Source organism: Gopherus evgoodei, chromosome 5, assembly GCF_007399415.2.
Source record: "Gopherus evgoodei ecotype Sinaloan lineage chromosome 5, rGopEvg1_v1.p, whole genome shotgun sequence".
Lineage (NCBI taxonomy): Eukaryota > Metazoa > Chordata > Testudines > Testudinidae > Gopherus > Gopherus evgoodei.
The window spans coordinates 19,751,574-19,775,014 of NC_044326.1; the positions used below are offsets into that span (position 1 = coordinate 19,751,574).

Genomic DNA, 23,441 nt, shown 5'->3' on the forward strand with positions numbered 1-23,441 from the left:
CCATGTGTCATTTTAAATTTCTAACCGTGCACTTAAAATTATTAGCCTTCAAAAACCTGTATGGAGATTTATAAACCCTGTGTGAAGAATTCACTTGAGCGATTTGAAAATACTCAGAGGGACATGAAACACCATCCGTACAAGTAGGACAATCTGCTGAAAAACAGGCAGCAAGCCAAAGACCCTGTGAAGGTCTGGGCAAGCAAAGAGACAAAATCCTGAAAAGCTGTAAACAATAAAGGTGGAAATATTTTTTACACTAAATCAAAAAAAAAAAAAGTAAAAGAACAAGATAAGATGGTACTAGACAGCTTGTACTCTTTGAAGCTTATTAAAAAACACACAGATCAACATATCAAATCTTTTCGCTAGTCCACAGTCATGTATTCTCACTTATTATTGTATTGATTAATAATTTGATTACACTTCTACTCCACGACCTGATATAACATGAATTTGGATATAAAGCAGTGCTTCGGGCGGGGGGGGTGGGGGGGGCTGCACACTCAAGTGGATCCAAGCAAGTTCAATATAACAGAGCTTCACCTAGAACACGTGTGACAAAGTTCCTCCTCTACCTTGGTGGGTCCCGTGCTTATTGGCGGATTTGCTCACCTCAGTGATCTTCCCCACAGTCTGGGTCAACTCCTCCTCCTGTGTCTGATCAGAAGTTGGGAGGTTTTGGGGGGAACCGGGGCCCGTCCTCTACTCCGGGTTCCAGCCCAGGGCTCTGTGAATTGCAGCTGTCTATAGTACCTCTTGTAACGGCTGCATAACAGCTACAACTCCCTGGGCTACTTCCCCATGGCCTCCTCCAAACGCCTCTTTATCCTCACCACAGGACCTTCCTTCTGGTGTCTGATAACGCTTGTACTCTGTAGTCCTTCAGCAGCACAGCCTCTCTCTCTCACTCTCTCTCTCAGCTCCTTGTGCCTCTTGCTCCCAGCTCCTCACACGCACTTCCTCTCCTCTAGCTCCTCCCTCCCTGACTGGAGTGAGCTCCTTTTTCAACCCAGGTTCCCTGATTAGCCTGCCTTGATTGGCTGCAGGTGTTCTGATCAGCCTGTCTGCCTTAATTGGCTCTAGCAGGTTCCTGATTACTCCAGTGCAGCCCCTGCTCTAGTCACTCAGGAAACAGAAAACTACTCAGCCAGTGACCAGTATATTTGCCCTCTACCAGACTCCTGTACCCCACTGGCCTGGGTCTGTCACACACGGTAATATTTTTTGGCTCCCGAGGACAGCATTATATCGGGATAGAGGTGTACTTGTAACCAAAGAATCACTGAAATTAGAAATGTTAGTTTACAACACCCAAAAATGTGTGAGATGCTTCACTGACATGCAAAAATATACACAGCCTGTTCTAAAGAACATAACAAGAATGTAAGAAAAGAAGAAAGACCATACTGGGTCAGACCAATGGTCCTTCTAGCCCAGTGTGGTCTTCCAACGGTGGCCAATACCAGATGCTTCAAAGGAAATAAACAGAACAAGGCCACATCAAGTGATCCATCCTCTGTCGTCCAGTCCCAGCATCTGCCAGTCAGAGGCTTAGGGACACACAGAGCATGGGATTGCATCCCTGACCATCTGTTAATAGCCATTGATGGACCTATCCTCCATGAACTTGTCTAATTTTTCTTAAATACAATTATAGTTTTGGCCTTCACAACATTCCCTGCCAATGAATTCCACAGGTTGACTGTGCATTATGTGGAGAAGTACCGGTACTTCTTTTTGTTCGTTTTAAACCTGTTGCCTATTAATTTAATTGGGTGAATGCTGGTTCTTGTGTTATATGAAGGGAGTTTACTGGAGTTGTAACAAGTGAAAGCAACAAACAATGAAAGGGATAGTAGGAAAAGAGGACTACCAAGCGACACAAGAGTATGGTCATACGGTTCCTTAGGTTTGTTATATTAGTGTCCTGATGGTTCCTAGAGGTTGTATTTATAAATCTTTTTGGACTGGGAAAGCTGAATGGAACTCATATGATAGGAAGATGGGAAAAGACAGCAGGGGCAGGAGAGGATGGAAATAGGAAGAAACAAAGTATAGCAGCATGGGGAAAAAAGAGTGAGAGGGAAGGGTAACAGGATCAGGAAGAGGAAAAGACGGTTACTCACCTTTGTAACTGTTGTTCTTCGAGATGTGTTGCGTATATCAATTCCAATTAGGTGAGCGCACGCCGCGTGCACGTTCATTGGAGATTTTTACCCTAGCAACACTCGGTGGGCTGGCTGGGAGCCCCCTGGAGTGGCGCTGGATAAATACCCCTGCCGGTCCAACCGCCCCTCAGTTCCTTCTTGCCGGCTACTCCGACAATGGGGAAGGAGGGCGGGTGTGGAATGGATATGAGCAACACATCTCAAAGAACAACAGTTACAAAGGTGAGCACTGTCTTTTCTTCTTCGAGTGCTTGCTCATATCCATTCCAATTAGGTGATTCCCAAGCCTTACCTAGGCGGTGGGGTCAGAGTGAGACATTGCGGAATGCAAAATTGCTGAGCCAAAGGCTGCATCGTCTCTGGACTGCTGAACCAGTGCGTAGCGTGAGGCAAAGGTGTGAATGGAAGACCAGGTAGAAGCGTGACATTTTCTGAATGGGGACATGGGCCAGGAAGGCTGCAGATGAGGTTTGCGCCCAAGTAGAATAGGCAGTGAGATGGCTCGCCGGAATGTGAGCCAAGTCATAGCATGTTCGGATGCATGATGTCACCCAAGATGAAATCCTTTGGTAAGAGACCGGCATGCCTTTCATCCGGTCCACCACAGCTACAAAGAGCTGGGGTGATCTTCGGAAGGGTTTAGTTCTCTCAATATAAAAGGCAAGAGCCCTACAGACATCTAAGGTATGTAGTTGTTGTTCCCGAGGCGATGAATGGGGCTTTGGGAAGAAAACTGGGAAGAAGATGTCTTGATTAACGTGAAAGGCAGACACCACTTTAGGTAGGAATGCCGGGTGTGGTCGCAGCTGTACCTTGTCCTTGTGGAATACCGTATACAGGAGATCCACTGTCAAAGCACGAAGCTCTGACACTCGTCTTGCCGAGGTGATAGCGACAAGGAAAGCTGTCTTCCAAGAGAGGTACAGCAGCGAGCAGGTGGCTAGAGGCTCGAAAGGGGAACCCATGAGCTTGGATAGCACCAGGTTGAGATCCCAGGTAGGAGTCGGTCTTCTGACTTGAGGGTACAACCGATCCAATCCCTTAAGGAACCTGGAAACCATGGAGTGAGAAAACATTGAGGTGCCACTTTCCCCTTGATGGAAAGCTGAAATAGCTGCCATATCCACCTTTACAGAAGAGACTGCCAGGCCCTGCTCCTTGAGGGACAACAGGTAATCCAGGAAAATGGGAACAAAAACCTGACCAGGGATTAAGTTATTCTGAGCACACCAGTGAGAGAAACGCTTCCATGTCGCCCTCATGGAAGGCTTCCTGCTGCCCAAGAGCACCTGTTGTACCAAGCGGACCAACGCAGTTCCGACTGGCTCAACCACGTACCAGCCACGCTGTCAGATGAAGGGATTGCAGGTCCGGATGGTGAAGCCTGCTGAAGTCTTGCATTATGATGTCCAGCCAGGGTGGCAGGGGGATCGGGTCTGCCACTGAGAGGTCGAACAACAGGGTTTACCAATGCTGCCTCGGCCATGCTGGAGCAATGAGGATCAAGGAGGCTCTGTCCCTGCAGAGCTTGAGCAGGACTCTGTGGATGAGCAGAAACGGTGGGAAGGCATAAAGTAGGTGCCTGTCCACGGGATCAGGAATGCGTCCGAGAGGGAGCCCGGGGAGCGACCTTGGAAGGAGCAGAACACCTGGCACTTCCTGTTCTCTTGAGAGGCAAAGAAGTCTAAGTGGGGAAAACCCCACCTCCGGAAAACAGAATGGATAATGTTCGGGCGTATCGACTACTCGTGAGACAGGAAGGACCTGCTGAGGTGATCTGCCAGACTGTTCTGGACTCCTGGGGGAAAGGATGCTACCAGATCGATAGAGTGGGCTATGGAAAATTCCCAGAGGTGTATGGCTTCTTGACAAAGGAGAGAGGAACTTGCTCCACCCTGCTTGTTTATGTAAAACATAGCCGTTGTGTTGTCCGTGAACACTGACACACAACGGCCTTGTAGATGGTCCCGAAACATCTGGCATGTTAGGCCGACTGCTCTCAGCTCCCTCACGTTGATGTGTAGAGACAGCTCTTGAGGCAACCATAGGCCTTGTGTGTGATGACTACCGAGATGGCCACCCCAACCCAGAGATGACGCGTCTGTGGTTAGGGCTACCGAGGATTGCGGTGGGTGGAATGGCATCCCTCCGCAGACCAGAGAGGGGTCTAACCACCAAGTCAGGGAGTCGAGAACTTTCCTGGGAATAGTGAGCACCAAATCGAGACTGTTCCTGTGTGTACGGTATACTGAAGCCAGCCAGGTTTGGAAGGGGCGGAGACACAGTCTCGCGTACTTGGTCACGAAGGTGCAGGAGGCCATGTGACCTACTAGGCCAAGGCAAGATCGGACCAACATTGTCAGAAAGGATTGAAGACTGAATTAATGAAGCCATTGTTTGAAAACAAGGCTGGGGGAGGCAGGCTCGGCAGGCTCTGGCCAAAGTGGAGTCCAGAACAGCTCCGATGAAGTCTATTCTCTGCGTGGGCGTGAGTGGACTTTTCTGCGTTGATCATGAGACCTAAGCTCTCGAAGAGGTCTCTGACAATGCACACATGCTGCGATACTTGTAACCAAGAAGTCCCTCGAATAAGCCAATCATTGAGATACGGGAAGACGTGGACTCAACGACACCTGAGGGAGGCGGCTACTACAGCCACGCATTTGGTGAAGACCCTTGGAGCTGTAGAAAGGCCAAAGGGAAGAACCATGAACTGAAAATGTTGGTGGTTTACCACAAAACGGAGATACCGTCTGTGTGGTGGATAAATGGCGATGTGGAAATACGCGTCCTTCAGTCAAGGGCGGCAAACCAGTCTCCCAGATCCAGGGATGGGATGATGGTCCCCAGGGATACCATGTGGAACTTCAACTTTATCAGGAATTTGTTGAGTTCTCACAAGTCTAGGATTGGTTGTAGACCTCCCTTTGCCTTGGGGCTTAAAAAGTAACAGGAATAGAACCCCTTGCCCCTCATGTCTTTCGGCACCTCCTCTATGGCTCCCAGCTTTAGGAGCGCCTGGACCTCTTGCCAGAGGAATTGCTCGTGAGAGGGGTCCCTGAAGAGGGACGGGTAGGGAGGGTGGGAGGGAGGGGTTGAAATAAACTGTAGATGGTATCCCAATTCCACCGTGCGAAGGACCCAAAGATCGGAGGTTAGTTGGGACCAGGCAGAGAGGAAATGGGAAAGGCAGTTGAAAAAGGAGGGAGAAGGATCCGGTAGGATAACTGGTGGGTTGTGCTCAAGCGTCCCATCAAAAGTTTTGCTTAGGCCCCGTAGGTGGTTTAGGAGGCACTTGACTTTGGGATCCTTGAGGGTCAGATTGCCTGCGCCGATTTTCCCTGCTGCGCCATCTGGTATTATCCTGACGCGGCCTAGCCTTGTTGTATGGATGGTATGGGTGGGCCCGGACGGACCTTCGTTGGGTCACTGGCATGTGCATGCCCAGCGTGTGCATTATGACCCGATTGTCCTTAAGGCTTTGTAACCTGGGGTCGGTTTTGTTGGAGAAGAGGCCCTGTCCCTCGAAGGGTAAATCCTGAATTGTCTGCTGCAATTCAAGAGGAAGAGCTGAAGCCTGGAGCCAGGAGATACACCTCATCGTCACTCTGGTTGCCAGAGTTCTGGCCGCCAAGTTCGCAGCATCCAGAGAGGCCTGGAGGGAGATTCTTGCCACCTTTTTACCCTCTTCGAGCAGGGCCGTAAACTCCAGACAGGACTCCTGGGGAAGAAGCTCCATGAACTTCCCCACTGATACCCAGGTGTTAAAATTGTACCGACTTAGGAGGGCTTGCTGATTCTCCACTCTAAGTTGGAGGCCCCCCAGCCAAGTATATTTTGCAGCCTAAGACGTCCATGTGCTCAGCCTCCTTCGCCTTAGGAGCTGATGCTTGCTGGCCACGATGCTCCCGTTCGTTCACCGATTGGACAACCAGAGAGCAGGGAGGTGGATGGGTGTAGAGGTATTCGTATCCCTTTGAGGAGACCATATATTTCCTCTCTACTCCCCTAGCTGTAGGTGGAATTGAAGCTGGGGACTGCCAAATGGTGTCCGCATTGGCTTGCATAGTGCGGATGAACGGGAGCACCACTCTGGTAGGTGCATCAGCTGATAAGATGTCCACTACCAGGTCCTCTATCTCAGTGACCTCCTCCATTTGCAAATTCATGTTCTGGGCCACCCGCCTCAAGAGGTCTTGATGGGCCCTAAGATCAATTGGTGGAGGGCCTGAGGAGGATGTTCCTGCTACTGCCTCATCAGGTGAGGAAGAGGAGGATAGGCCCGGAACCAACGGGTCCTGAGGTGGGTCGTGAACAGGAGGAGCATCAGCTGGATCAGGTGGAACCTCTGTGCCCACCGATGGAACTGGAGCTTCCTCCATGCCCATAGGCGGAGGGCGGCTCATGTCACTTCCGGTACCTGGTGTTCTGAGGGGGCCGAGCGTGGAGCCACTGACGGGGCACCTTGGGCCTGGTGGTATGCCCATGGTGTCCAAAAGGACCAGTGATGAGGCCCTTGTTCGTGGCTTTGTTCCTTCGGAAAGTGGCTGGGGACATCAGAGTCACCCTCGGGATGGTATGATGCACTACCGGCCTGAGACGATATTGAAGTGTGTCTCGAAGGCCATGGTGGTGCCGAGAGGCCCTGTGAGGACGCCACCATTCTGGATGCTCGATCCCGGGGTGGTACCAGGGAGCAGTACCGGGAGCTGTGGCGGTACCGAGAGCGAGACCGGGACCTTCTACCATGGCAGTGCCAGGAGGTCAACCGGGATCTCGAGCCCTGTCATCTGGAGCAACTGCGGGATACACGGTACCAAGACCAGTGCCGAGAGCTGGAGTGGTACCGAGAGTATCTGTCCGGTGAGCGTGATGTTGAGTGGCGCCGCGAGTGCGACCAGTACCGCGATAGAGAGCAGTGCCGGGACTGCGAGTGGCACCGGGAGTGGGAGCGACGTGATCGAGAGCGTCTGTGAGACCGCGATCTGGAACAATGTCTGTCTGGAGGGTCGGAGGATGGAGGCCTTATCAGGGCCGGCTTGCCAATGGATTGAATAACCCGCACTGGCGGTGCCAGGGGTTGACACATCGGCTCTGTCACAGAGATGAGCTCCTTTGCCGTAGAGAAGGTCTCTGGCGTAGAAGGGAGAATGAGCTCAACCCCAGCTGGAGGTGGGGAGCTGTCAGGCACCGGACTCAACGGCCCTTTTGGGACCAGAATTGATGGTGCCGTCCCAGGAGAAGCAGCTAATGGCGGTGCCGCTGCGGACGATGGTGCCATAGCAGATGACGGCGTCCGGCGAACCGTCTTAGATGAGTGCTCCTTCTGAGAGGCTGAAGTTGTAGCAGCATGCCGTTTCCCAGTCGGGGAAAGGGAGCGGTGCCGAGGAGTCGGTGCCGGTACAGGTCGGTGACGAGAGTCCTTCTCGGTACTGGGGCGATCCGGTGCTGAAGGCGCACTCCGTACCGAGGCAGCCTGCTGGGCGCTGGGTACCGCTGCTATGGGACTAAGTGCCCACTCCATGAGGAGCTGCTTCAAACAAAAGCCCTGCTCCTTCTTCGTCCTAGGTTTAAAGGACTTGCAAATGCGGCACTTGTCCACAAGGTGGGATTCCCCTAGGCGCTTGAGGCAGGAGTCATGGGGATCCCCTATTGGCATCAGCTTCTGGCATGTCGAGCACGGTTGAATCTCGGTGCCTTGGGCATGGGCCCACACCAGGGCGCAGGAAAGAGGCTAATCCCCCATCCCCCTTTCAACTATATACACTAATACTAAGTATAACCACAAAAACTCGAACTATAAACACAGTGATGAGAAGAGAACTACGAGTAAGCTAGAGATGTGGAGATCAGCAAAGCCATGCTCCACAGTTCCAACGACCGACACGGGCAGTAAGGAGGAACTGAGGGGCGTTTGGCCCAGCAGGGGTATATATCCGGCGCCATAGTGGCACCACTCCAGGGGGCGCCCAGCCAGCCCACCGAGTGTTGCTAGGGTAAAAATCTCCGATGAACATGCATGCGGCGTGCGCACACCTAATTGGAATGGATATGAGCAAGCACTCGAAGAAGAACCTAGTAGCCTTTGTAAGCTACTGAAAACAGAAACAAGAACTATATTAGCTAAAGAGATAGGCCTGGTTTTATTACTTGGGAAATTTAAGAAAAACCAGATGCTTCAGGAAGTGAAATGAAGGGAAGCATCATCACTAAGGGTACGTTTTAGTCATGGCTATTTTTAGTAAAAGTCATGGATAGGTCACGGGCAGTAAACATAAATTCACGGCCCATGACCAGTCCATGACTTACTATATACCCCCTGACTAAAACTTGAGGGGGCAGCTTGTGGGGGGCAGCCCTGAGGGGCCCCATGGTACTTGAGGGGGGAAATGGCTCAGGGGGCACCACAGGTGCTTGGGGAGGGGGGAAGGTGTTGGGAGGTTCCCGACTTGGCTCCTGGGAAGCAGCAACCTCCAGCTCCTAGCTCCACGTGCTGCCTCCACTCTGCCCCAAGCTTCGGTTCTGCAGCTTCTTTTGGCTGCGAACAGCAGCCAATTGGAGCTGCAGGGGCGGTGCCTGTCAGCAGCAGCAGTACATGGAGCTAGGAGCTGAGAAGGGGAGCTCCTGTCACCCTTCTGGGGAGCCCTCCTGGTAAGCATCTCCCCGCACCCTACTCCCCAGCCTCCCCACACCCAAACTCCTGCTGCTGGGGGGAAGAGGGGCAAGAATCTGTGACTTCCATGACCTCCATGACAAACAAACAGAGCCTTAATTATCAGTACCAAGACTAGACAGAACTCCGAGTTATTCCCTTCAACAAAAAGTACAATCTATATAAAAAAAGACAAGCTGGCTTTGAGCAAAATGAAGTGTTTTTTAATATTGTTGCACAAGAAAGGTCCCCTAAACCAAATCACTTGAATTAACTATAACTTTAAAAAAAAATTCTGCTTCTAGGAGTGAGAAGTCCCACATCTTTCTCTACTTGAGCAAACCAAAAACAGCAGTATTTAGATGCCATACTATTTTGGCCATGTTTTACCTTTCCGAATGTATGAGTCGCAGTGCTGCCAAAATATTCAAGGCTAAAAATCAAAAGAAAACAGAAAGCAACATGTACAACCTTCACTCAGAATATTTCCACACCAGGCTTTTTTCCACTGTCAGGCTCTCATATAAGGATCAAAGAGGACTGAAGCAATTGATGGAAACCACTCAGAAGCTTCAACTGTTCCAAAATGCATCAGCATGCACTGGTAGTGTTACCTAAAGGAATCACATTAATTAGTTCTCCAATGGCTTCTTATTTGTGTCCTGGTGCAATTCAAGGAATTGACATTAAATTTATTAAGTCCAATATCATCTCAAACCCTCACTATTAGAGACTGCTTCTCTTCTCATATAGTGCCGCAGCAGTGAGGTCAGCTGAGGTGCTGAAGCTAAGTCTTTAGATATAAATGCATGGTGGCAGGGCATACTCACTGGAGGAAACTGAACTCTAATTTGCTTTCCCTGTGAGTCTAAAACAGCTCAAGTGTACCTTTGGAAAACAGTAAAAGGCCCCTCAATTTTCTTGAGTTTTTGCCTGGGTGGTATTGGAGTAGGTTCTACATAGTTGTGATCATGTCCTTTCTCTTTGATTTTGGCCATGAAAAATAGTCCATTATGAAACACTACAGGCTCCCTGATCTTTGTACTTGGGTACATTCCATAAATAAAAGTAAAAGCATTCATTGCAGCTAGCTTTCACTTCAAAGGTAAACAATACAAAAAACCCCCAACCCTTACTAGATTTGATTGGTGACCTGAGACGATACATAGCTTACTGAAGAATTCTCTCCCCCTCCTGTGTTCCATTTCTCTCTTCCCCACAGCTCTTTGCCATCCTGTCTTTGCACCACACTATATGTGTTCTCCCATCAACTTTAGCATTGGTTCCAGCATTATTTTTTCTTGCCGCTCCATTCGATGGAAACCAGTCAGAATTACCAAAGTCCCTCTGAAGAGTAAGAATTACCAAAATCCCTCTGAAGAGCTGCACACTGATACTTGAGACAGCAGGATTCCAATCAATTTCACAGACAGTGTTGGCAGTGAACACAATGCAGAGGAGCAAGTCAGAAATGCAGAATGAATATGGAGGGCAGTAGTAGAGAAAGTGAGGGAGGGGGAGGAGAACACACAGGAAATTGGAAGGTGATACAATAAACTGGAAGGAGGAGGGATGTGCATGAATTGGAATCTTGGTACATGTAAGAAAACTTGAGAGACAAGAAATGCATACTTTAAAGGCTTTTTGGAAAGTATCTGCAGTCTCAGAGGACAATTTGAGAACCAGCACTAAACACAATACCAATGTGCCTGAAGGGGAAACTGTCATTCCCCTGCTACTTCACATACAGATTCGGTGCTGGAGCTGGTTGAAAGTTTTCCAGCAAAACAGTTTTCTGTTAGTAAATGCTGATTCAACAGAACTGAAACATTTCACAGGAACATGTCAATTCTGTCAAAATTGGCCTGCCTGGTTTCCTGATATCCCGCTTGGTGGTAGGGTTGCCAACCCTCCAGGTTTGGCCTGGAGTCTGCCAGAATTGGCATCAATCACCAGTGATTATCAAAGCAATCCGGGAGAGTTTTAATAGGATATTTTAAGAAAACAACATTATGCCATGTGGGGGGGGGGGAAGAGAATCTCCCAGAATAGCTTCAGTCAGAGTTGGCAAACCTACTTGGTGGCTGTCTTGCTTCCAGTGGCCTACTAGCTGGCTAGCTGGCTCCCTGGAATGCCCAGCTTTCCCTGACCTACCTGACTGTTCAGCTGGGTTTAATGGCCAGGGAACCAGCTAAGGAGCAGAAAATTTGCAATTCTTACTGATTGTTCCAATTCAGAATAAAAGTCTCTGGAAATGCAAAATTTTCCACAAATGGAAATTCTGGCTCCAGCACAGTTCTATGCAATGCCTAGTCCCAAACATATCACATAACTTTTACAAAATGGTTACACAGCTTGTTAGAAGAAGTTACTTTTTTTCCCCATGACACAAAATAATGTATTCTTGAAATGCTACAGTAAAAATAGACAATGTTTGTATCCTTCCACATATTTATCACATATTGACACAATGAATTTTCCCCAGTGATCTTCATGCACCTGCACTAAATTGTTTTGCAGGTCTACTGTCATCTGAACTACACATTGTATGTCAATGCCAGTGAAACATCTTGAATAACAATAGTAGTATTCAGCCCTATTCAAACAGAAGAAAGAAATTAATGTCCTTGTAAAGACTTTATAGGAAAACAACCATACCCAGTGACTTGTTCTCACACTGAAAATGAAGGCATCCTTTTCTTTGACAAAAATAGAGCACATTAGCCCCATTATAAACAATCACAAGCAAATATACTTTAAAAATAATATTTGCTATATAATTATGTTTGTTTCTTCAACTAAAATAAATAAATATTCAAAAATACCTTGGAAATATATTGCATGGCTAACAAGTTATTTTATATATTCAAGCTTCAGCCGAAAGCAATTTGAAATAGCTGAGATATTAAATTCCTCCGCACAAGGCTTTTATAAACAGAAATACCCCTCATCTGTAACTACGGACATGCGCTAGCAGTGCCATTTAAAAAATAAATTATTATGGACCAGTTCTCCATGGCACTGGCAGTTATTGATATACAAGTCTCCAGGGATTGATGGCAAAGAAGTGTACAAGAAAAAAAAAAAGAAGAAGAAAGGAAAGTCCATTGAGAAGTGGTTTGAGGACGTCTTGACGACCAACCCTGTACAGGTGAGTGTAGCTTTTACATTTTGAGGCAACCAAGATATTCAAAAAGACAATGCTAACGGTGTTTCTTAGTTCGACGGTCTGTCTCCTCCTCCTTTCTCCCACACTCCCTACTCCCCAACGTGCACACATGCACAGACTTCCTATGTCCAGCTAACCACTATTTCCATGCCCAGCTAGTCACAAGCCAGAAACACCAGTAGTGGGGAAGATGGGACTTTGGATGCGAACACTGCTTGGCTCCCACAGGCTCACTCTTTGGTTACACTTGTTGAACTTCTATACTTTTGTTGTCATAGTGATCACAGTTTAACTGATACCAAGCAACAATCTCTCCCCTGGACCAAACCAGCTTTCTGCTTCAGTTTGTTGGACTTTCCCCGTTAACTGATTACCTTGTTAGTCTTCTGGAGGAGCATCTGTACAGCTGTTTTATTGCCTTGTTTTACCAAATGACAAATTGATTCATTGATAATGTGCTAACTAGATATTTTGCCAGCCCACCACTAACTCAGCACTATTTTCTGCACTATGTTTGCCAAATCTCTCTTCTGCCTCCCTCTCTCTCCTCCATCTCCCATCCGTCATTCATTATCTCCAGTGCCTTTGTGACAATCCTCCCTTTCCTGCTCCTACTAATTCTTTTCCCTTCTCTCTCCTTCACATTCCCATTTCTCCACAAATCTCTTACTTTCACATTCTCCTCTAGCAGTATCTTCCCCAACCTTAACTCATCCTTTCATCCTGCTGTTTTCTGTACCACTCCCTCACAAATCTGCCCAGTGTCTCTATCTCCATCTGCTTCATGCCACACCTTGCTCCCTCACCTCTATGTAAGCTCTAGCTCTCATTCTGTCCTTTCAAGTTCATGCATGCTTTGATCTCCCTCATCCTAACCCCTTTCCCCTCTGCTTTACCCCAGCTCTCTCCTCAAAACTCCATTTGACTGTAAATACCGATGTTCCACTAAACAGTTAACTCAGGCTCCTCGCCCACCATCCACTAATTGTGCATCTTGGCCTGCCTCAACTCCTGGATGTCTCAATGCCAATTTAAAATTTAGCCTGGCCAAAACTCAACTCCTTGACTTCCTTCTCATACCTACCCCACTACCTGCTTTCTCCATCACTGTCGATAATACTCAGAACAGTAATTTAGGTATTTGACTCCTCTCTTTTGCTCCAAACATCCAGGAAATTTCCAAATTTTGTGTTTCTTCCTCATAAAACTTCCCAAAAAAAATCTTGCCTTGTCACCCTGTCTACATCACCATGCTCTCATCCAGTCCTTTACACCTTCCATCTTCAATGCTGTTGCTTCCTCCTCTCTAGCCATTGCATCAAGTCCATTTAAAACACTACTCACTGAGATGGTCAGAACAATGTGTCAAGACGACATCACACACTCCTACCAAGTTGCTCCACTGACTCACTTCTCTGCTGCATCAAATAGAAGCTTTAGGCCCTTCACCTCTTATTGGGTAACCACTTCCATCTCTGCTTCACCAGTAATGCCAACCTAAATCACCTATTTTCCCCCACTTCAAGTGTTTTTTTACCATGCTTCCCGTTATACAAGCAAATCCATAAAGTCCCTAACCCTGTGTGATGGGGCTTTCACCCCTCCTTAGCTCTGGAGGGATTAATATAGGCAAGAGAGGCCAATTAGCCATACACCGCATCTGAAGGGGAGCTAGGATGCAGAGGCTTAATTGTGGATAAAGGTGGGACTTCTACAAAGCCACTGAGCTGGCAACACAGAAGAGAAGACAGCTGCAGTCGTACTCCCCGATACGAAGGGGAGAGTAGGAGACTGTAATAGGAGTGTAGGCAGCAGTCCAGGGAAGGCACAATAAGGGCTGAGAGAACAGACCTGAATTGCCGTTCCAGGGCCCGTGGATTGGAACCTGGTGTAGAGGGAAGGTCGGGGCTCCCCTGCAAGCCTCTGCAGAAGTGACACGGTCTGCATGGCGGATGGAGACTGCCTGAGACAGTGTGGAGAGAGATTCTGATGAGACGGGGGACGATGATTCTGACTTGGACAGAGGACTACACCATGAAGGAGAGGTGCTGCAGCTCCTGACTAGCAAGAGAGGGGCCGCAGACAAGTGACTGAGTCAACAGGCCAAGCAACCGCCGGACAGGGCATGGACAGTGGCAAGCTAATTTAAAAAAAAAACAGGAGCACTTATGGCACCTTAGAGACTAAAAAATTTATTTGAGCATAAGCTTTTGTGGGCTACAGCCCACTTCATCGGATGCACAGAATGGAACATATAGTGAGGAGATTATATATATATATATATATTATATACACATATACATATACATATACATATACACATACACACACACACATACAGAGAACATGAAAAGGTGGGAGTTGCCCAATCAATTCTAAGAGACTAATTAAGATGAACTGTCATCAGCAGGAGAAAAACTTTTGTAGTGATAATCAAGATAGCCCATTTAAGACAGTTTGACAAGAAGGTGTGAGGATACTTAACATAGGGGAAATGTGAATCATCTTCCTCCTCTTGCCTAACTGAAAACTACACTAGTGTCAACATTTGGCACTGATCACCACTACAAGTTAGGTTTATGCCTTGCCACCAGTTGGAAGAAAGGCTGCAGACAGATCTGGAGTATACCAACCAGGAACTTGTTTAATTCACTGAATTGCCAGGTTTACACTACTCAGGATTTCAGCCCACACCACCATGTGAAACCATTCATAGAGTAGCAAAGAGTCCTGTGGCACCTTATAGAATAACAGACGGATTGGAGCATGAGCTGAAGTGGGCATTCACCCACGAAAGCTCATGCTCCAATACATCTGTTATTCTATAAGGTGCCATCAGACTGACTCAGTCTGGATCTGTAAAAGCAGCAAACACGGCTACCCCTCTGACACATTCATAGAGTGAGTCAGTTTACTTTGGCACTATAAAATCATGGGATGTACCCTCCAAAGTCTTAACTCCATACACAATTGAGTAGAGCACCACCGTAGACCCAGGGCATCACAACAACCCCCATGGAACTCAATTGCTATTTGACACTGTAGCTGTTCTTCCTTGTGGTAGACAAATATGAAGGAAAGAAACACAGGCTGGATCACAACTTAAATCCATTTTAACCCTAATGTGTATCAATTCCTAATAACTTTCCAAAACGAATTTCAACCAGGTATTTTCCAACCTTGGTTTCTGCCCATATATGATTTTTTTTGATAAGTTTGAACAAAAATGCGTTAGCCATACTTTAGTTTGGGGCAGAAACTAGCTATTCCTCATTATAAAGTAATTTTTGCAATTTAAAATTAAAGAAACCATTCTAGCACCAATCATTCTCAGGGTAGAGAGTTGAAATCTGGCATGTTAACAACCAGCAGCAGGAAAGGAGCCAGACAAGGTGTGGGTTGAGAACCCCCAGCTGAGAACTGCTGCCATGGAGCAAGCCTTTTCCCATCAATTGTTTCATGGACCGCAAAGTACTGAATCAACTCTGAGCAGTGAAGAGAGCAAGACTAAGTCAGGAGACCTGAGTTCTAGTCCCTGCTCAGCTGACCTGCTTTGGGGTCTTTGACATGTCACTTCACCTTTCAGCATCAGTTTTTTCTATTCTTAAAATTGGGACAGTTGTATTTACCTCTTTGTAAAGTGCTTTGAGATCTACAGATGAAAAACATTATAGAAGAGGTCAACAAAAGATAAAGATGCCTTTCGCAAATCTGATTCACACAATATAACTACCTAATACAAGTTGACTAAAAAAAGCAGAAAAGAAAATTAAGCTCCTTATACCCCACTCAAATGGCAGGTTTCACATGTCAACTTTACAACTTAGATCTCACATGTAAAAATCATGAAATTCTAAAAAAATATGTCTGTTTTCAGATCCTAGCTAAGCAACCTAACAAATAGGTCCTATCACACAAGACCAATCCTGCTAAAGAGAGATATGGTTGGAACAGACAGCTTCAGCATTTGAGGCATGCACAGAGAAACAGAAGGTAATGAGTAGTGCTGATACTAATGCTGAAAAGGACAATCAAGCTCCGATTTGCTTAGCTACTTAGCTCAGTGGCACTGTAGATTCTGAAGTAGACTGGGCACTGTGACTGGTTCAAGGTGCTCTTCAAAAAACTTTCCCTTGGTTCTTCCAACAGCATCAAGGACCATGCCAAGATTTACACAAATCAATTTCAAAACCAATTGTGCTATGGCAATCAAAACCAGAACCAAAACAAGAAGATCTACAAAGTTATTGTAACAACACAACTACTGTGTTAATTACAAACGGTCCATCAAAAAGAAAGGACAATAAAACCATACATGAGGATGTACAACTTCTGTATCAAGAAAAAGGTCTTCCTATGGATGTTGGCAAAGACTGGAACTCTGGTCTCATTCCTATCACACTTGGTTAAACGTGCACAAAGAAAAGTTTTCCTGTGACTTTACTGCACACATCCTATTACAACTACTTATTTTCAGGACTTTTTGATTTACTCAGAGTATTTATTTTAACTGTCATCTCCTTTTCCTATTCTTAGCAAACTTTTTGCCTAAAACACTTAATTTTAATGAGGTTTAATGGATTTGCACCTATATATAAGAATGCTTAGTAAAATGCATTCTCAGTGTCTGTCATGGTAAGGTACAGACACTGAATAAAATTATGACAGTGAATCTTACTGAATATTGTACTTCTGAATCATCTCCAATTTATTTATAAATACGTTATGTTTCATGAAGTCAGAACTACGAGCACACTGAATAAATATATTAAATCCCAATCCTTTGTCTGGGAAACCTACTTAAAGTTCATGATAATTGTTATCACTCAAAACTTCCAGGAGTATCTCAAAAGGAGACTGTCTGAAATTTTTAACTGAGATCTAGAGCCCATGTTATATAAATGGCTCTTTCCTGTACTAATGATGCATGACATGAGTCACTGTTTTAAAGCATCTAGCACTTCACATATCCACATCCTTTTAAGTGGTGAACAAACCTGATCAAAGAGATTTATCCAGGTTTAAATCTAACTATACAGGTTCTCAGTTTCCAACAGCAAACTGGAACTTTGCCAGTTGGGGGTGTGGAGAGGGGAAGAGAAGCTCTCCAAGCACAAATGAAAATTCTAACAATCTATAGATCTTCTGAAACTAAATAGGCCCATATTTCGCATCCCCCAAGGCTACTGGTTTTTAAATCATTAAAAAAAGGTAAGAGAAAGACTAAGTTGACAATGACATATTAATGTTATTAATTTTTTTTTCAGAATTTTCATAAAATTTCTATATTTTCAGCCTCTGGTTATATTTCTACATCTTTTGTAGAAACAGAATACACACAGACACACACACACCCCCACACCCACACCCAGTGTAACTAATTTCTTACACAGCTTCATCATCATAGTGTCTGACGATCAATAGAAAAAAAATCAAAGGCAAAGAAAACTGCTTTATTAGAAAGAAGGAAAATAATCCATTTCTAAACCAGCCCCCACAAACAGTCAGAAAACAAATACTTCTGCTACTCTACTAATAATTATCTTACAAATAGCAAGTTCTATCTAGCTGGGTCCAAAAGACTTTTCAATATTTATGTTTGAATGAGCTTGTGCATGCATCAGAGGGGTAGCTGTGTTAGTCTGGATCTGTAAAAGCGGCAATGAGTTCTGTAACACCTTATAGACTAACAAACGTATTGGAGCATGAGCTTTCGTGGGTGAATACCCACTTCGTTGGATGCATGACTACATGCATCACTGTCCAACTGGTTGTTTCCTTTAGCTCAGACACTATTTGCCTGTGTTTTGGAGCATGAAGAACAGAGTTCTAACTAGGGTGACAAGATGTCCTGATTTTATATGGACTGTCCCGATATTTGGGGCTCTCTCTTATATAGGCACCTATTGCCCTCCACCCCGACCTGGTTTTTCCACACTTGCTATCTGGTCACCCCAGTTCTAACACATTGCTATTGTGCAGTTCTGAATAGTTGTTCTGGGCAGGTTTGTATTGGTTGCTCAGTTTGATACCAATGTGACTTTCCAAGCAGACAAGTGAAAATTATACATTTTACTGAAGAAAAACGCATCTGGCTTCTGCCTCTTGTGACAGACCCAGACCAGTGGGGTACAGGAGTATGGCAGAGGGCAAATATACCGGTCACTGGATGAGTAGCTTTCTGTTCCCTGAGTGGCCAGAGCAGGGGCTACACTAGAGTAATCAGGAAACTGCTAGAACCATATTAAGGCAGACAGGATGATCAGATCACCTACAGCCAATCAAGGCAGGCCAATCAGGGCACCTGGGTTTAAAAATGAGTTCACTCCAGTCAGGGAGGGAGGAGCCAGAGGAGAAGAAGTGCATGTGAGGAGCTGGGAGCAAGAGGTATAAGAAGCTGAGAGTGAGAGGGTGTGCTGCTGGAGGACTAAGGAGTACAAGCATTACCAGACACCAGGAGGAAGGTCCTGTGATGAGGATAAAGATGATGTTTGGAGGAGGCCATGGAGAAGTAGCCCAGGGAGTTGTAGCTATCATGCAGCTGTTACAAGAGGCACTATAGACAGCTGCAATCCATAGGGCCCTGGGTTGGAACACGGAGTAGAGGGTGGGCCCGGGTTCCCCCCAAACCTCCCAACTCATGATCAGACACAGGAGAAGTTGATCCAGACTGTGGGGAAGATCACTGAGGTGAGCAAATCTGCCAATAAGCACAGGACCCACCAAGGTAGAGGAGGAACTTTGTGACACACTTTAAAATTCAATATTTGCTAGAAAACAAGTTGCCAGTCGTTTTCAATTAACCTTTGCAGAGGTACTATACCATTTTTTTCCTCTTAAATAAACTACATCTGTTCAAGCATTTCCCAAAGGTATGCACTCTGAAAGCATACAGAGTGAAATTTAGAAGTACAGTAGTATGGAAAACTGAAGCTTGTGTATCATGTGCTCTAAATTCACACTAGAAATGGGGGGGGAGGGAAAGTCTGACAGCTTCAAATGGCTCAGTCTTCTACAAAAAGAGATTGGTACAGCATAATCAATGTTGACGTTTATGGGCTAAATGAAGGATTTTTCTAGAGTGCTTAAAGGGAGTTAGGCATCCAACCCTCACTGAAGCATCTTTCAAATAGGTATCAAAACACTTCATTGTTTGCTGTAATACACACTTTTCATAAAAATATAACTGTAGGTACGGGCAAACCCCTGTGATTTTTAAATTTTGTTTTATTTTGGGAGAATGGCACATTATTTTGTCATATCCATTTTGCCTGGCTCCCTGCACCAGCAGCACCACTCAGGTATGGCTCGGCTTCCCCTCCAGCATAACGATAGAGGAGTGGCAAAGCTAAATTTGAGTGGCACTGAACCCTGTGCCTCACGTCACGTCACTACATCACTCACTCATATTTGGGCCAATCACCTCGCCATCATCCTGACAGAGGGGCAGCTGGGTCAAACCTGAGTGGTGCTGTGACCCGTGATCCAGATCACAATTTCTGGAGGAGGGACAGGACAGGAGCTGACACTACAGGGTGAGTTTCATTTGATATTTTTTCATTTTATTTCGTATTTGCGAAAAAGGTGGTGGTAGGTATATGACAGCTAGATAGAAGGACAGCTAGCTAAAATGAGCACTTTCAGGTAAAATTTAAGACAACTGATATTACCACCAGTGAGAAAGTGTGTAGCACAATGTTTGGACCTTCTGTAACAAACTGTTGGGCAGGAGAGAGGAGCCAAGTGTAGCCCAGAGGCAGCTGAACTCTGGCTACATCTGCACTGCAGGCCACTTGCGCCAGCGTGTAGGGTATGTGTAGCTGTACACCATAGTGAAAAGCAGACTGCATCCACAATGCAGTGCATAGCTACTTGAGTCAGTGAAAGGCTCTGGCAAGGGGGATGCGGCAGGGAAAGACATCAGCAGCTGCCCTCTACTGGGTCCTTTCATGGCAACAAAGAAAAGTTCTGGCGAGAGGGCAGTAGGGAAAGTCTTAGCTCCTACCAGAGCCTTTCCCAGCTACCAGAGTCTTTTCCCGTAGTGGGGAAAGGCTCTAGCAGTGGGTAGGCAGCAGGACACTGCACTACTAAAAGTAGAAGTATAAATGTAGAGCCACAGCTTGGGTGAGTAGATAACTGTATACGGCAGTGGTCCCCAACCTTTTTGTGGCCAGTAGCACATTCATGTTTTCAGAAGAGTGTGGTGGGTGCCAACAATTTTTCAAGGTTTATTTTGTATTTGTACATTAAATATGAAAATCATGTTTAATATACATAATATATGAATCCATAATATAAAAAGGGTAACTTTACATGTAAAAAGGTATTAATTGAATTATTTGGCAATTACTCTTTCACCTTACCATGTGATTTTGCTCTTTTTTTATCTACCTGTAAGAAAAATTAAGGAGTTTTTACAAAATAAATATTAAACCGTTTTCATCTTATTTATTTTTAAAAAGTTAAACATTGTTGAACTGCTGGTCCAAATATATTTTATTTATTATTCTTACTTTAACCTAGAATGAAGCCTGCAGCCCCGGAGTTATCTCATAGGCTTCTCTCACCTGCTGGGCACGAGGCGGGTGCACATAAATGCCCCAGCGGACACCATGGCGCCCGCAAGCACTGTGCTTGGGACCACTGGTATAGGGTATATGCTTGGGTACATATCCACAACCTTCAGGTATGTGTCTTTACTCACTTAAGCTGTCCCTGATTGTCTTCTGTTATCTATACCCGTGCCTGGGCAGGGCTGTCTGTGTATGTACTCTACACACCACCACAAAAATCATGCAGCATAGACATACCCTCAGAGTAAGTAAAGTAGGAAGGAATGGTAAGATCAGGGAGAAGAGAGACTTATTTTTTATGTTTATGGAAAGCACGGGAATATTCTCTTTAAAAAGCTGTCATTGGTATCCATCAGCATCAGATGCAGATAAGTGTGTAAAGATGCATGTTCATGTATAGGAAAATAACAGATTGAGATTCTAAAAACTAACGAGGTGTTAAGTGTCTCTGACTTTTCTCCCTTCAGGGCCATCCTTAGGCATAGGCAACATAGGCAGCTGCGTAGGGCACCTGAAAATTTGGGGCACCACTGGGTCTTAGTGTCCATCCTCTTGTTTTCCTATCCCTGTTCTGACCCTTCCTGCAGGCTCCCACAGATGGCTGCTCTAGCCTGGTGAGTCTTCCTTGGGAGGGAATGTAGTAGTTAAAAGTGAAAAAACCTCCAGCCTGCCAGACCTATTAGCACAACATTGAAACTGTTAAAGAGACACTCAAGGTGTAATAAAGCCATTTAACAGGCATTTGCCAACCCCAGGGTATATACTGACAGGTTTCAGAGTGGTAGTCCTGTTAGTCTGTATCAGCAAAAACAAGGACAAGTCCTTGTGTCACCTCAAAGACTAACAAATTATTTGGGCATAAGCTTTTGTGGACTAGAACCCATTTCATCAGATGTCCACAAAAGCTTATGCCCAAATAAATTTTTATACTGTCAGTTTCTGACTTTACTGACAAAAACAGTTGTGCATTAATGTAAAATTTACACAGAACATGTCGGTCTACAGGACCTTAGTTTAAAATTTGCTTTAAAAATATTTCATTAGTGAGCTGGTGAAGATTATAAAATCACATTTCTAAAAAATGCTTGCATAGAGTTTTAGATGCACAATCATCTTTAGCCTTAAATGCGTGGATCTTCAGACATAGTTTTTTAAATAAATCCTTCAAAAGACCTCACTTATCTAAAATACACATTTTAATTACCATAGTTAAAAAAAAATTGCTTCCAAGTCTTCCTGTCCTTTCTGTCCATCCCTTCACCACCTCTGCCCCCACTCCCCAGTGAAGAGAGCCCTTTAAGGGACAACAGTCCTTCCCTTCCAGATAGCTGGACAAAGAGTTCCCTTTCTTTACTTCTGACTATCCAACAAACTAGTTTTAAAAGAACCCTCCAGCAAAATCAGTACCTTAGTAAGACAAAATCCTTGTTATACCTAAAATCTTTGGAAACATTTTTTTTTAAGTTGGTGAAATTTCATAACCATGTCTCTTGTTATGGAGATCACACAAAGTAAATTACTGTTCCCTTTTTCTAAAAGCAATGAACATTGTTATGAACACTCTAAACCTCTCTGATTAATTTAAAAGAATGTCTTTGTTTCAGTGAGTTAAATATGTAGTAATCTGGAATGCTGGCTTAAGATTTGAGTACATTTAAAATATAAATTCAACTTAGAAATATACTGATGAAGAAAATGTAAAACAGAGAAGAGCTGCATCATGTATTCCATTATATGTAATGTTGTATTCAGCAGGACAGCTGACTCACCTTTACTATGAAGTTTTTGCAAATAAATCTCTGACAAACTTCAGGGCATATAAAAAAACCTGTGATTGACATTTTTTATTCCCAAATTTTAGTGCTTTTAATTAGGTACTTTCTTCATGTCCATTCTGCATGAGGGAGAGGGCATGGAAGTCTCTGCGGGGTACTGTGACTCTCCGCCACCATGAGGCAGGCTGGGCATCTCATTATCCTTTGCTGTCCAGTCCCTCCTCCCCCTCCCCCACCAGGCTGTGAGCTTGGGTTGCCATCCAGCATAGGGGCACCAGTTTAATAATACTGCGTAGGGCCCCATAAATCCTAAGGACGGCCCTGTCTCCCTTGGTCAGTTTTAAGACTCAAGTACACTAAACATTACAAACATTCAAGCAAGGGGACGTTCAAAGACATTTTCTTCTTTTAGTCTCTTTAAATGCCATGTTTTTTACTTTAGCTCGGTCACTACACTTTGAGTTCTGATGTCATGGTCTATAAACATCTTTCCAGTTAATGCTGAAATGAAAGCACAAAAAAGTTTCTCAGTTTAACACATTATCTTTGGGAAGCTAAAGGTAACATTCTGCTTCAAGAATAATTTACTCTCAACTGCTACAGTTTATTCTGCTTTTGAAAAGCAAACAGATTATGTTTTTGAGTTGCTTTAATGGATTTTTGCTTGTAAACCTATACAGAATATTTTCACTAGGTCATATGTAATTCTGGGCCCTTATTGGACTTTACACAGAACATACAAGATGTGCTCCTGACAAACTATCTTCCTTCTTCAGAGATGTTCCCTTGTTTTTGTCATGAATTTATTGTTTATATTGACCTGAAATGTTTTTAACATACACAAATGTAAACTCAAGACTGTGCCAAGAGTCTAAAGATAACAATTCAGTATGGTCTAAGCTTTTACTGTGGCTGAGCTCTTCAAAGTAATTTGAAATGGACAATCATGTTGAAAAATAATACAAGAGACACGACCATGGTATTTTCCATAGCTGAGCTCTGACAACAGAGCTAGGATTTTGATAATAAAACATGACATTAAATACATAAAAATGACCCCACTAAAATAGCTTTGTGAAATTATATGTTAATTGTGAATCT

At 45.0% G+C, this 23,441-nt stretch overlaps 1 protein-coding gene across 10 annotated transcripts in view; it reads right to left on the reverse strand.

Moving 5' to 3' along the window:
• Positions 1-23,441, reverse strand: part of ZFYVE28 (zinc finger FYVE-type containing 28) — a 291,376-nt gene that overhangs the window by 210,982 nt on the left and 56,953 nt on the right. The window lies entirely within an intron of this gene.